Source organism: Puntigrus tetrazona, chromosome 19 (genome assembly GCF_018831695.1).
Source record: "Puntigrus tetrazona isolate hp1 chromosome 19, ASM1883169v1, whole genome shotgun sequence".
Classification (NCBI taxonomy): Eukaryota; Metazoa; Chordata; class Actinopteri; order Cypriniformes; family Cyprinidae; genus Puntigrus; species Puntigrus tetrazona.
In genome coordinates this window covers 3,629,289-3,642,514 of record NC_056717.1, presented here as the reverse complement: position 1 = coordinate 3,642,514, position 13,226 = coordinate 3,629,289, and the positions used below count along the sequence as shown (strand labels likewise).

General features: G+C 40.0%; 1 protein-coding gene across 12 annotated transcripts in view; it reads right to left on the bottom strand.

Moving 5' to 3' along the window:
• The window catches only part of epb41a (erythrocyte membrane protein band 4.1a), a 55,599-nt gene that overhangs the window by 36,859 nt on the left and 5,514 nt on the right, over window positions 1–13,226 (bottom strand). For 10 of the 12 annotated variants that reach the window (XM_043217651.1, XM_043217640.1, XM_043217645.1 and 7 more), the window contains exon 1: window positions 11,293–11,444. The exons of the other annotated variants lie outside the window; for them this stretch is intronic. The gene's annotated coding sequence lies outside the window, so the exon portion shown is untranslated. Of the gene's footprint in view, window positions 1–11,292; window positions 11,445–13,226 lie in introns of those variants that run through there. 12 annotated transcript variants of the gene reach the window in all.

Here is a 13,226-nt window from a genome sequence, read left to right as displayed (position 1 = left end):
ATAGACTGACCACAAGTCTCATCTCACATTACAAAGATTCAAGGGGTTAAGGTCTGGACTGGTCTGCGGTGGCCAATTCAATCATTAAGTATCTTCAGGGAGTCAGCTGATCTCATTCTTCGTGCACAACATTGCTGAACTTAGACCTGGCTAACTGCATCTACCTCAAATCATGGCACCTTCTTGCTTTGAAATCGAGGTGGTGACTTCGAGGCAGTGAATATGCGATGATATCGCAATTGTTGTTTTAACAATACTTTTTTTTTTTGGCATTATCGAGCATCTCTGAGCAACATGACAGTGTTTCGTTCCTGAATGAATCAGCCGCTTAAACGATTCGGTTAATTCGTAATGACTCGCTTCCTACTGGACAAGTGATCAAATACTACAATACAGAGAGTGTAGGCATTTTGACAGGCCCCATTGGTTTGTCCAAACTTCTTAGGTCCATTTTGCTCAAAAAACTGTTTTTTTAAAGCCGGGGGATGTGCAAACCAATCCAGCAGGACAATAACGTTACATTTTTGGCCAATGCATTGTAAACATCTCTAAGAGCCTGCACTGCTGCCTCTTCAGGACACGGCCCCCTTGGCCAGGAGCCCAGTGGCCCATATGGTTACTCAGACCCTGTGCTTGGCATGTGCATGACAGTTCATGAGAGATGTGTTGATGTCTGATTAATGAGTGTCTCTGTGAATAATTTTGAATTTTGGGCTGTTCGGTTTAAACCACAAAGTTGTCAGATGTAAAATAGCAGCTTATATAGTCTTCTATTAAAAATCTTTATAGTGCTGTGTGCAATTTTAAAGCCTTAAAGCTTATTACAATTGCTTTTCTTCAGAATATCAAGTTTTATGTTTTAGGGTACACTCACACATGAAGCGATGAGGCTCGAGCTCACCAGTAATGAACTTAGGAGCAGTTTTACTAACATCTTTTGGCGTTAAAATAGTGCTGTCAGGTTTATTAAAGGTGCACAGTGACGAACCAGAGCTAAAAGCTAGTAAAGTTTATTTTGTGACCGACCTTATTGAATATGCATTTCTAGAAGTTTCCCTTTCAGACGCAAAAGTTACGTGAGGAGAGTATCCAAATGAATCATGGGACAAATTTTACCAACGTTTGCACTCGTGAAATTGCTGGTATTTGCACCATTATTTAACACCCAAAAAAAGCATATTTGTGTTTGGAATGGCTGCAAATTCCAGAAGAATACATTATCTGAACATATTGTTTGCCAATACATGAAATAAAAGACTCTGAACCCTCAACTAGGAGTCAGGCAGTACTTGATCTATCAAAACGTCTAGCGCTTCCGGTTCTTTTCAACATACTCAGCATCTTCTTATTTATTTTTATTTGTGACTATGCTCATTCGTGCTGCGCTTGGTATACTCCGTTTATATCGATATGCAAATGAGATGTGTGTTCTTTCATTGTTAGTAAATTACAACCGATTACCAAATAATGCACTCAATGTATCATAAAATCTGGTATTTGCTCATGAATCTATGACGATTCTGAAAAAGATTAGTTCTATAGTTTATCTATAAAACTCTACTTTTGGATTAATGTATGAAATTGCTGATAGCGATGAAAAAATATTTAATTGCGTTTGTGTCCTCTTTCATACAGGTTGTGCTATCGGAGAAATGTTTGTGTTTACTCAATGAACTTTTGAATTCTGTCGCAAAACTGTTCAAGAAAAGAATACCGTAACATTGTCTTGTTCTAATATTCCAATGCCGGCACTCCCACCAGCTCCATTCCCACGGCTCTCAGCCCCACCCAGCCAACCACAAAGATAAGACTTCGTTACAATGTTTTTCATATTTCAATGCTTCTCAAAGTAAACAAAAGGTTTCTCAGGGGAACAATAACTTGCCAAGAGAATGCAATAGTTTGTGAGTAAACCTAAACGTTTCACAAGCAAAAGCAAAGTTTCTCAGGGAAAGCAGTATTTTGGTCGTGCGAGAGCTTCTCTGGGGAACCCATTACTTTTCTGATAGGATGCAACAGTGTCGTCAACGAATGTAATCCAATGAATCAATTTCACCGACCCGAAAACGAGCGAAATTTCACAATCTTAAATTTGAAGCGAAATACATCACCATGAAGATTTCAAAATCTTCTTTAAAAAAATTGTCAAGATGACCAACAGAAATCTTCTGTGTTTGAAAGTGACTTCCGTGTTCGCTACAATACTAGAACTTGTTTTGAACTGATTGTATATATTTTGCTGGTGTGTCCTCTGTACAGAAGCTGATCAAAACTAGTGGAAAGCAACTGCACCTCAATTTCATCAAAAGTAGAATCACTGTGACTACGAAGAACATGATCCCGCCAGACATTTTTGTTTTTCTTAAAGATTCAAACTGAACTGAGCGACTTCCTCACAACTCCTGACTCAACACATCATCCACCCCATCCTCCAAACTACCTCTCCATTGTCCCCTCCAAACATGAGCTAAAATATAAAGTCCCCCTCTATGAAATATGGGTCCGTGACTCGTCATTTCAACTAGACCTACGCTTAATTTTCGCCTAAATTAATGGAAAAGACGATTAATAAAATGATTGATTATCAAGTTGTCATTCTAGTTGACAGCACACAGACAAGTAAATGAATACAGGCTCAAATAGTTCCCCGTTGAATCATCTTGTCCACACACACAGGTCTGCTATTCAGCCGTAGCTCTTTCCCATTCACTAGCAAAGTAATTACAAAGCCTCATTATGAGGGTCCAAGTTTAAGCACATGCAGTCTCTTGAGGACAAAGTGGACTAAAGTAGACCGTCCCGTTCATGCAGAATGGCTGCTTCTGTTCGAGTTGGAGTGTTTATTCAGCTAATCCGGCACTAAGATGCATTTAACCTCCCTCTCACAACAAATATCACTTTGTTCTCGATAAATCAACGGGTCAAGGAACTTTCCTTGTCGTTTAATGTGTACGAATCAGGTTTTGAAATGTCCCCACAAGCACGGTAAAGTCTGAAATAACTTGCATTATGTGGATCAGCCTACGATCCTCATGAGGAGAACCAATATACAGATCTGGCATGAACCTCTAGACGGCGCGGTCCGATAGGTCTAACTCAGTCTGACATAATGACATCATTATTACATGGCACAGCTGATTGGCTACCGATACAGGAGAGAACCAATGAGCTCACTGTTATGATTAGTGCATGCTGTAGCAGTCACAACATGCTCTAGAAACCCTCCACCTTCCCCAGCTCCACCTGTATGAATATGATTTGGGGTGATTGGGGTGTAGGCTATATGGGGGGTATTTCATATACTGTATGTGACCCTGGAGCACAAACCAGTCTTAAGTAGAACGGGTATTTATAATACATTGTATGGGTCAAAAATCATTAGGAAATTACATAAAGCTCATGTTCCATGAAGACATTTAGTAAATGTCCTACTGTAAATATATCCAAACTTAATTTTTGAGTGGTAATATGCACAGCCAGGAAGGCGAATTTCTCAGTATTTATAATTTTTGGCACCCTCAGATTCCAGATTTTTGAACACTTGTATTTCAGCCAAATATCGCCTTATCATTCATCAATGTAAAGCTTATTTATTCAGCTCGATTTTTGTAAATCTCAATTTACTGGGACTGCTTTTGAGCTGCAGGGTCACATGTGCAGCAGCAGTATTTCTTACATGCTCACAGCAGCGTGTTGCATCTATTTTTGTATCCTTGCTCATATACTGCTGATCATTCTAGGCTCGTGCACTGTTTTCTATCAACATTTGAATGTGGGTAGGTTTCATGAAAACAGCTGAGAAAATCATGTTTTTGTTAAGTCATGTTCAAAGACGTTGTCCGGATCAGATTCAGATAGATGATCAAAACATAGCTGGGGTCAATCACTTCCATCAACATCCCCAGAGCTTCACAGCGCTATAGCACTTCCTGGGACGACATTTTATTAACATTAAGCAATGTTAGGGTAGCGTATGCATCTGCTTACATAAAACAGTGAAGCTGTAAAAACTCTGTCATTGGTGGGGAAAGGGTTAATGAGCAAACTAAAAATGATGAGCGAAATACGAAATAGCAGAGAGGTCTGCGTGAGTATGGCATAATAAAATACTCATACATCTTAACAGAGTGCAGGTGTGTGTGTGTGTGTGTACCCGACTGCCGAAAGCAAAACGCTTCACCTCCCGTCCTGAAATTAAACCAAACAGGAAGTGAACTTCTCAACTTCTCCATTTATCTACTTCAAGTCCTCGACAACTAAGCTCCCCGCCCAGCATCTGCTCGACTGAACCACTCGGCTGCACAAACACACACAGTAAAAGAGTGTGACATTCAGGACCTTTCTACTTTGCCAAAGATTCTCACTTTAAATAACCTGATCTGCCTGCGCACATCTGTACAACACTACACACTGACCCCACACACACACACACACACACACACACACACACACACACAGAGTGCTTTGCTAGGGGATCTATAGAGTCAATGCATGACGATCTCTGTTTACACTAAAAACATTGAAAACACGTTACATGATGAAAACGATAAAAATGATATTAGTAAGCAAAACAGGGTCATTCCATGTCAAACCAAACTAGTTTCAGAAACGTAATAATGATGAAAGATGAGCAGAAATTGCAACAAAAGGACAAAATGCTTAAACGTGCAATGAATATTCGGTCTATCTGGTCTAATGACTTCTGAGCCTTTATACGGCAGAGATGGCAATTAATATCAGCTGTATGCAAAGTGACCCCCGCTCGGTTTCTGACCACTGAAAAGTGCAGCAGTTTCCTCCTATAGTCACATTTACATCCCAGTATATCTGGAATTGAATCATATAATATTTCGTCTTTCTTCTTCATTCGTGTACTACCTTCATGAGAACATTTTTACTTGTTGGGTTGCCCTGGAATGACCCTATCATTTTATTTGAGATGAACAGGGTAAATAAAGTCTGTCTCTGTGTAACGTGACAACAACGGTAATGGGGTTTCTGTCAACTGAACTCAACTTTGGGATCATCCGGTCCGAAGGACTTGCTTGATAATGATGGGAGTGATCTAGTTTTGTTTTCGCGTCGGCTCCTGATTCGAGAGCAGCAGGTGCAGAGCCCGTTTTCCCGTCCTAGAACTGTCTTGTATTCCGCGCTGTGTCTGTGGGAAAGGGCTAGAATTCGGTCCATCTCGTTTCGCTTGCCCGGAGGAACAGGTGAGCGGATTTCTGGAAGTTTCCTGTGACATAATTTGGGCCGTCTGCCATTACAGCAAACAAACGTGAGCCTCTTTTCCCCCCACAGGCCGTGCAGTATCTCACCCACATCAACGTCATCCTTTCTACGGGCGCTGTCACACCGCTAATATCCTGTTCACCGTCAGTATGAGGCCTGTCTACACGCATTTGTGTTTTACAATGCTTTCGCGGGGCCACTGTTAATGGAGCGGGGTGGAGAAAGGAGGGGCCCAGGGCGTGACGGCACAGATTTACTGAGACAACAATGACTGAAACAAACACAGCGGACCGAGACAGAGACGCATTAGATGTGCTGAAGTCCTGAACCCTGCCTGATCATCAGACAACAACACCAGCGCTGGGTTCATCAGTCAGCCACTGAACAACAACAACAACAACAACAAAACAAGTGTCAGGGAAAAAAGTTAAAAAAACAAGCTAGTTTTTTTAAATGACACAAATAAAAACATGACATTAATGCACATAATAAAACAGACATACATACAAATAAATCAACCAGTGACTGAAAAAAAAAATCATAGTAAACGTAAATATATTAAAAAAATAAATAAAATAATGAATTCTAGTAATGGTAATATTTAAACTTAAACAAGTACATAATAGATATTACAAATACCCCTCTGTGTATGTGGGTAGTTAAAAAAACTAAATCTTAACATATAAATAGCATGAGAGAGGTTTATTTTCAGTATTATAGCTTATTTTTATTTTATTTTATTTCTCACCATTGGACACATCTATACGTCAACTACCTATGTATGTTTGTATGTAGAAATAAATTACAAATAAATAAATACAAAAAAATAAATGCTAACCGTACTAAAATAATTAGGCTAAATACTGGCAAAAAAATTGCTAGTTTCTATCATTAAATAAATAAATCACAAAAATCCCCTTTTCACTGCAAAAAAATAAAATAATATTTTATTTGTATTTCTTCTCGTTCTATTTAATACATTTGTCTATTATTTAGTCTACCTTGTCTTATTGGTTAATAGGTAAATAATTTGGGACATCTATAGATACCTAGATATAGTTTCCAAACCAAATCTCAGATGATAACCACTATTGGTTTTGTGTGGTTACCAAATAAAGCCCATGTCTCAAAGATGGCAATATTTTAAATCATTTTCAGGGAGACTTTTAAACATTCAAATAAATCATACATTAAAAAATATTAATAAATTGTTTGTATGAAAAAGAAAACATTAAAAGAAAGAAATTAATAAAAAAACTAAAAACTTTAATAGCTAGCCTATTTAAATGTTTAATAACAAAACAGTCATTATTACTTTACAATCCCTCGCTACAAACCCTTAATCTATAAATAAATGTTTTAGTATTGATATTAATAGATGAATTACATATTTAACAGAAGGGTAAATGACTATTATTACACTATACGAACTCTCTGTAGCTCTGCTTTTGTTTGGATGCTCAGGCCGCTAACACCACTGCACTGACACTAATCCACTCTCTACAGTCCCCTCCCCCTCCACACACACACACACACACACTTCTCCATCTCCCTGCTGCATCTGCCATCCATCAATACATCACAGCGATGCAAATAACATCACCTATAACTCTTTCAAAATACACACTCCTCATGAACCGAAACACACTTTTATCCCGTTATTGCTGTTGGACACTCTCAACTTTATCTATTTACAGCTGTCCAAATTACACACACACACACACACACACACCTTCCTCAACACTGCCTACGCACAACATCATCCCTTTACAGTTCACCTAAATGCACACACACACACACACACTCCAACACCCTCTTATGCATCAAGTGCAGATACACACACACACACACACACACACACTCATCCAATTATATCTCACTGCAACACTTACAGTGTATTACAGTCGGCTGCACTCAACACATCTGCGTGTAGCTTCTGAAACCATCTTCCTTATCTCACACACACACAGTGCAGTGGTGACAGATGGTGTTTGTGGGGTGTTTTGGCCTCTCGGAGACCGTGAAAATGGACATATGCGAGACCCTTCGCCTCTGACCTGTCCGACACCCTTCATAGAGGAACACACTCAAACTATTGACTGGGATCATTATCAGTCCCACACAGGAACCAAAGATCAGATTACACTGACACTTCAGTGCTCTTTATCTTCACGCTTTCGCTGCTTGGGCTATAAAGTTAAAATAAAATAGAACTTTTCAAGCTGTCACTGGAGCAGCACCTTTCCAAAAGGCACTTTTAAGGACTCAATACGCACCCTTTAGAAGCAAATAAGGCATAAAGGTCTTTTGAAGAGGTATCTCCCCCAGCGACCAATTTTTTTGGTATTTTTTGGACCGTAACGAACAAATGCTGACGACCGACAAAGCACTGTTCTGACAATCATCGAGTATGTGTTCATCACTGTAATTAATTAAAACAGAGCATCATTAAACATCTAGACTTTATTTGTGTTTATTTACAAACATCAAGCTAATTAGAGGATTTATGTGGAAATGTTCCAGGAAGCACAGATCGGTTTTTCAAAAACAAGATGTGTAAAAGCAGAAGTACATTATCCGGTCCGATAGCAGCCTCTCACTGATGACCACACCGACACTTTTGGGCCCTTTCTGACACTGAAACTGCTCGAGTGCCTGACGCCAAGACACATCCCTGGTGAGTGTAAAGATCAAGATTTTAAAACTCTCAGTAAAGCTCCTTCCAAACATCTTTTTCCAACAGTTTCCAGTTCCAAGAACGTGCCTTAAGTTGATCAAAAACGAGACAATAGATGTTTTTAAAAGACTTCTATGTCAAATACATGCTGTTCACTTGAATAAAAAAACATTTATTTTTTTTAAACGGTGACGTCTGCTGGTGCACATCGCGCTGCGTTTGTTGTCACGGGAACATCCCAGCTGAAGATAATGAGGACATTACATCTCTCCCTTCGACAAGTACACTCCAAACGGCTAGAGAATGACTCTCACTCAAGTCTCCGCTAACAAGGGGGTAGGGATGAGCACTCTGATTTGGAAAATGACCGTGAAGCGTACGATACGCGTTACATCCCTACCTAGCACTGGTGCCACACATCAACAGAGACACTTTAGGGTTTCTGTGACGGTAAACGATGGGAAGACAGAGTAAACGGAGTAGTGGAAAGCCTAAGTGCTGTGCGCTTTTGTAACTGGATGCAGAAAGTGAGCTTAAGACTGGAAAGCGGCTTTAAAATTAATCGGGGTCCTGTGCAGGATTAGAGAGAAACGCTTGCTCTCTCTCTCTCTATGTCTCTCTCTCTCTCTCTCTCTCCCTGTCTCTATCTCTCTCTCTCTCTCCCTCCCTCTATCTCTCTCTCTCTCTCTCTCTCTCTCAGTCTCTGTCTCTCTCTCTATGTCTCTCTCTCTCTCTCTCTCTCTCTCTATGTCTATCTCTCTCTCTCTCTCTCTATGTCTCTCTCTCTCTCTCTCTCTCTCTCTCTCTCTCTCTCTCTCTCTCTCTCTCTCTCTCTCTCTCTATGTCTGTCTCTCTCTCTCTGTCTCTCTCTCAGTCTCTCTCTCTCTCTCTCTCTCCCTGTCTCTATCTGTCTCTCTCTCTCTGTCTTTCTCTCTCTCAAGCATCTGGATCTCACTGTCAGTTGTTCTTGCTCTCACTGTCATGTTGGTCTGTATCTTTAGACACCCGGTTTTCTGCTCACCCTGGGCTCAAGGACAGGAGCCAGCTGTGAATGACCCAGAAAACTCTTGCCTGAGCACTCTCGATTTACACAGACAACAGAAACGCTGAACATGGAGGGAGATGGTATATGTTTTGACCATTTAAAGCTTAAAGTGTCTGTTTTCTGATGTTAAAATCCTTTTTTTCGTATTCCAGTTTAATGCGCTGAGACTATGAGCAAGCTGTTAGCCGACATACTCTTTAAAACTTTCAGCTGAACTAATTCACCTTTTTAAAATATCTTAATAAAGTAATTGTTTTAATGATAATGTCACTGAAGCATTAATTGAACTTTGTGGCTGCGCCGACTTAATTGTGCGAGGTTAAGTGTATTTAGTCTCATGCCATAAATAAATAAATCAATTCTGGCCAAAAACGCGTTTAGAATATATGCTAAATATATTCTGGAAAGAACACTGCTTACAAAAATATTTTTTCTAATTTAATTTCTTGTAAATATGTTGTAAAATGCAAAAATATAATCACAAAATAGCTCTCGTAAAAATACAATAAGCTATTTGAAATGAAAAACCATGTTTTACCAGTATATGTTTGGCTATTTTTTTGTATATTTTTATATATATATATATATATATATATATATATATATATATATATATAGGCTAGATTGGATATTTACATGAAGCTCTATGGAAAAAGTAAACTTAAACAACCAGATCACATTTTGAATCACTCTCATATTTTCTTATAAGTAATAATCTAGTTGTTGAAAATGTTCCATTTGGTGCCACTAATGGTGCCAAAATTGCACACTTTACCTTTTGAGAGCCTCAATATTAATACACGAGCATCTAGCCAGAAAAAAGGTCCCATAACCAAATTAAGATGCCAATTTTCTGCGAACCACCGATGGACAGACGAGATATGGCCAAATTAACAAAATTGAGAGGTTCCTCTTGGGACAACCAAAGGGTAAGTGGCTGGGACCGTAAAACACACACACACACACACACACACACACACACACACAGGGGCTCAGGAGGATGAGCTCAGAACAATCAAACCAATCAATGACCACATGGTCGCACAGGCCGCCACAGAGCACCTGATCTCCATGGACACGAAACGGATGGGGGCAAAACAGACACGGAGAAACAGGAAGACACAACGTATAAGAAGAAGGAGAGGAAACCAAAAAACATTCGAATGAATCGAAACTTTGCCAATCAATGAGAAAGAGAAAGCATAACAGAACCATTTAAACGGCGATACTTTTAACACCCAGGGCCCCAAACAATAACACTTCAACTATTAACACTCCAGGTGTGGAGCGCTTATGAACTCTCACAACTCATAATTCTACTCGTTTCAGCAAGAAAAAGATATGAACAGAAAGGCTTACATCGCTTCAATTTATAAATGTGGATTGATTGCACAGCATTTCTGAACGGACGCAGACTGAGGCCAAAGCACAGAAACAATAAACTGAAGGTAGCTATTATAGTAACATGGCCTCTGGGTTTGAAATGCAATACAAAGTCTGCACGACTCACTCAAAGTGATTTGTTGACTTCCAAACCGACTGATGAGGCATGTTTTATTTATTACGCAGACCACCAATCCGCACCGCAGAAAGTGAAACACATTAGTGACATTTAAACATACGTTTTGTTGGTGCGGCCGGATTTATCGCGTGCTATTAAAACGGGCCGATTTCTGAGTTGCCATTTGAAGCACGTTTCACCTGACAAATATGTTCAAGCGAACAAAGAAAGAATAAAGCTAACTTGGGCGCCCTTTAATTTGATGCTAAATCCTCCAATTAGCTAGCCACCCCCATTAAACTGAGTTATAACCGTATTACGCACAACAGGCTTTGGTAATAGACTGAAATAGCAATATAACGCTGTTTACGGTAAATACACCTGTCTGAAGTAAACACGCGCTTCATCCTCTCACAGCCTCACGGGACGTGTTCCCGCGACACGACCCAGAGCACATAAAACTGCACAGAAACGATCGATTTCGCGGCTACATTGCGACGTTGTGAATTAAAGCGATTGAAAATTAATACAGTCGTCTGTGCCGAGTGTTATTAACTACATCAAATCTGCGTGAGGCGCGAACAGCCCGCCAACGGAGCGCTGGAACAATACAATGAATCAGAGCGCTCGACAAACCACTACAACTTTAAGGCTCTGGCGGTTTTTTTGACAGCTGTCCATCAAAAAAGCATCGATATTGAGGTTCGTAATGGATGAGCAGGTGCAAGTGAATGAAATGTCTGAAAATGGCGCCGAATGTGAAAAAAAATGTCAACAGATTCCCGTCCTCGCGAGCATCACACAATACATAACCCAGCAGCAAGACTGCCCTCTTACCTTTCCCTTTAATTCATCAACGACTAGGAATTATCCACTTCAAGATATCCACAAACCGCTTTCTCACAGATTTCACACAACAAGCAAACCCATGTACAAAATTATCCAAGCTTTTTTTTTTTTAAAACGCTGTTTAGGTTCTCGTAAAATAGGGGGGGCCGGCTATGCAATGAGCCGAGCGTATTTGGACAGGCGACCAATGGGAGACGAGCAGAGGTCGGAATGAGCCAATCAGACGCGGGATCACTGAGCTTCGGTCCCTGGCGCTAAGGCTGTAGCAGCATCGTAACCAAGGAGACTTAGAAACGGGATCAACCGGATTCGTTTTGTAACTGTTTTGTTTCAGATGCTACTTTGTGTCCACAACAGGTATAACTGGGTGAAAAACAAACCTAATAAAATAAACCACGTTAAATAAAAGACAGAAATACCAATAACATCCGATAAAGGTGTTGCTGTTCTTGTGAGCTTGTCCTGCTACACTGAAACTGAAATATATATATATATATATATATATATATATATATATATATATATATATATATATATATATATGAATATTTTCCACTATCACCTATCACTGAAAAAACAATTATTAATCGTATTTACTATTTTTAAAGGTAAGTGGTTGCAAATTTCTTAATTTAAATGTAGCTAAAACAAATTGCTTGCAACCATTTACCTTTAAAAACAGTAAATACGATTAATAATTTTTTTTCAGCGATAGTGGAAATTCTGTAGAATTGAATTCTTTTCTTTTATTTTTGTATTCATTTTTGTCTGTTTAATTTTAAAAAAGTTAAAAAAAAAAAAAAAAAAATAATGCAAATTGAAATCTCAGATGCATTCAGGTTCAGTTACAAGGTGTCTCCCGCCGTTAATGGACATCTAATGTTTCCATTGGATTGTAGTAAATCTCAGCATTTTGTCAAACCACACGATAATTATGACTGGAGGGTTGGGTGTGCTCCCTCTTCCCTCAAAATACTCCTTCATCCATCACTGCTAGTAAATAATGCATGCCGGTGCCACCCCAGCGACTGGGCAAACAAAAAGTGCATGTGCACTCGTATTTGCGCACGTTTATTTGTTCTGGCGCGGGAGCACATTCTAAGCATTCCGCGAACAGACTTAAAAATAAAGGTTCTTTAGTGGCGTCGGTGCTTCCACGACGGACCTTTAACATCCGTGGAATCTTTAGAATATTAAAACGTTCTTTTTAGAACGGTTCACTGAAAGGTTCTTTGAGAAATGACACATGAGTACAAAAAAAAACTACGGTTTTAAGACACCTCAAGGGATGCCACACATAACTTATCTTTTACAGGAGGCTGGTTTGATTGATAATTAACAGTATATGGATCTCCGTCTGTCAGGAGAATTGGCCTTTCCCTTCACTAATTTAAAGGGCAGGTGCTTTGCTAAAACAAAATGACAGCACCGAGCAGACAGTCCCGGTCCCCAGAGATGGGGGCGACAGAGGGGGGACGGTCGCACCCCACCCCGTCCCTCCAGAAGCTTCTGCACCTCCTCCCCCAGATCTTCTCCATTAACATCTGTGGTAGTGGCACCAGCTGGGCACCAGAGCCTAATTACTGCTCCGTCGAGCACCGCATCATTAGTCAAATACCTCTGACCCGACAGGCGTCACGTCAGACGGCCCAGAGGTTTGAGGGATCGTTAGCGCGCTCAGAAATCACCGGGAAGGCGTCGCTTCCAAAACACAGCCAGTTTGGAAAGCGACTCCTTCCTGGATGTCGTTTACACAGGAAGATAAAACCGACATGCGTGAGCGGTAGGTAAGTGGTTGCAAACTATTTATTAAAGCTGCATTTAAATGCATTTTTCATCTAAATGTAGCTCAAATAAACCGCGTCCCCTTAAAACGACCGGCGCTCAGTTACGATACCGTTGCTAAAAACAGCTGCTTAATA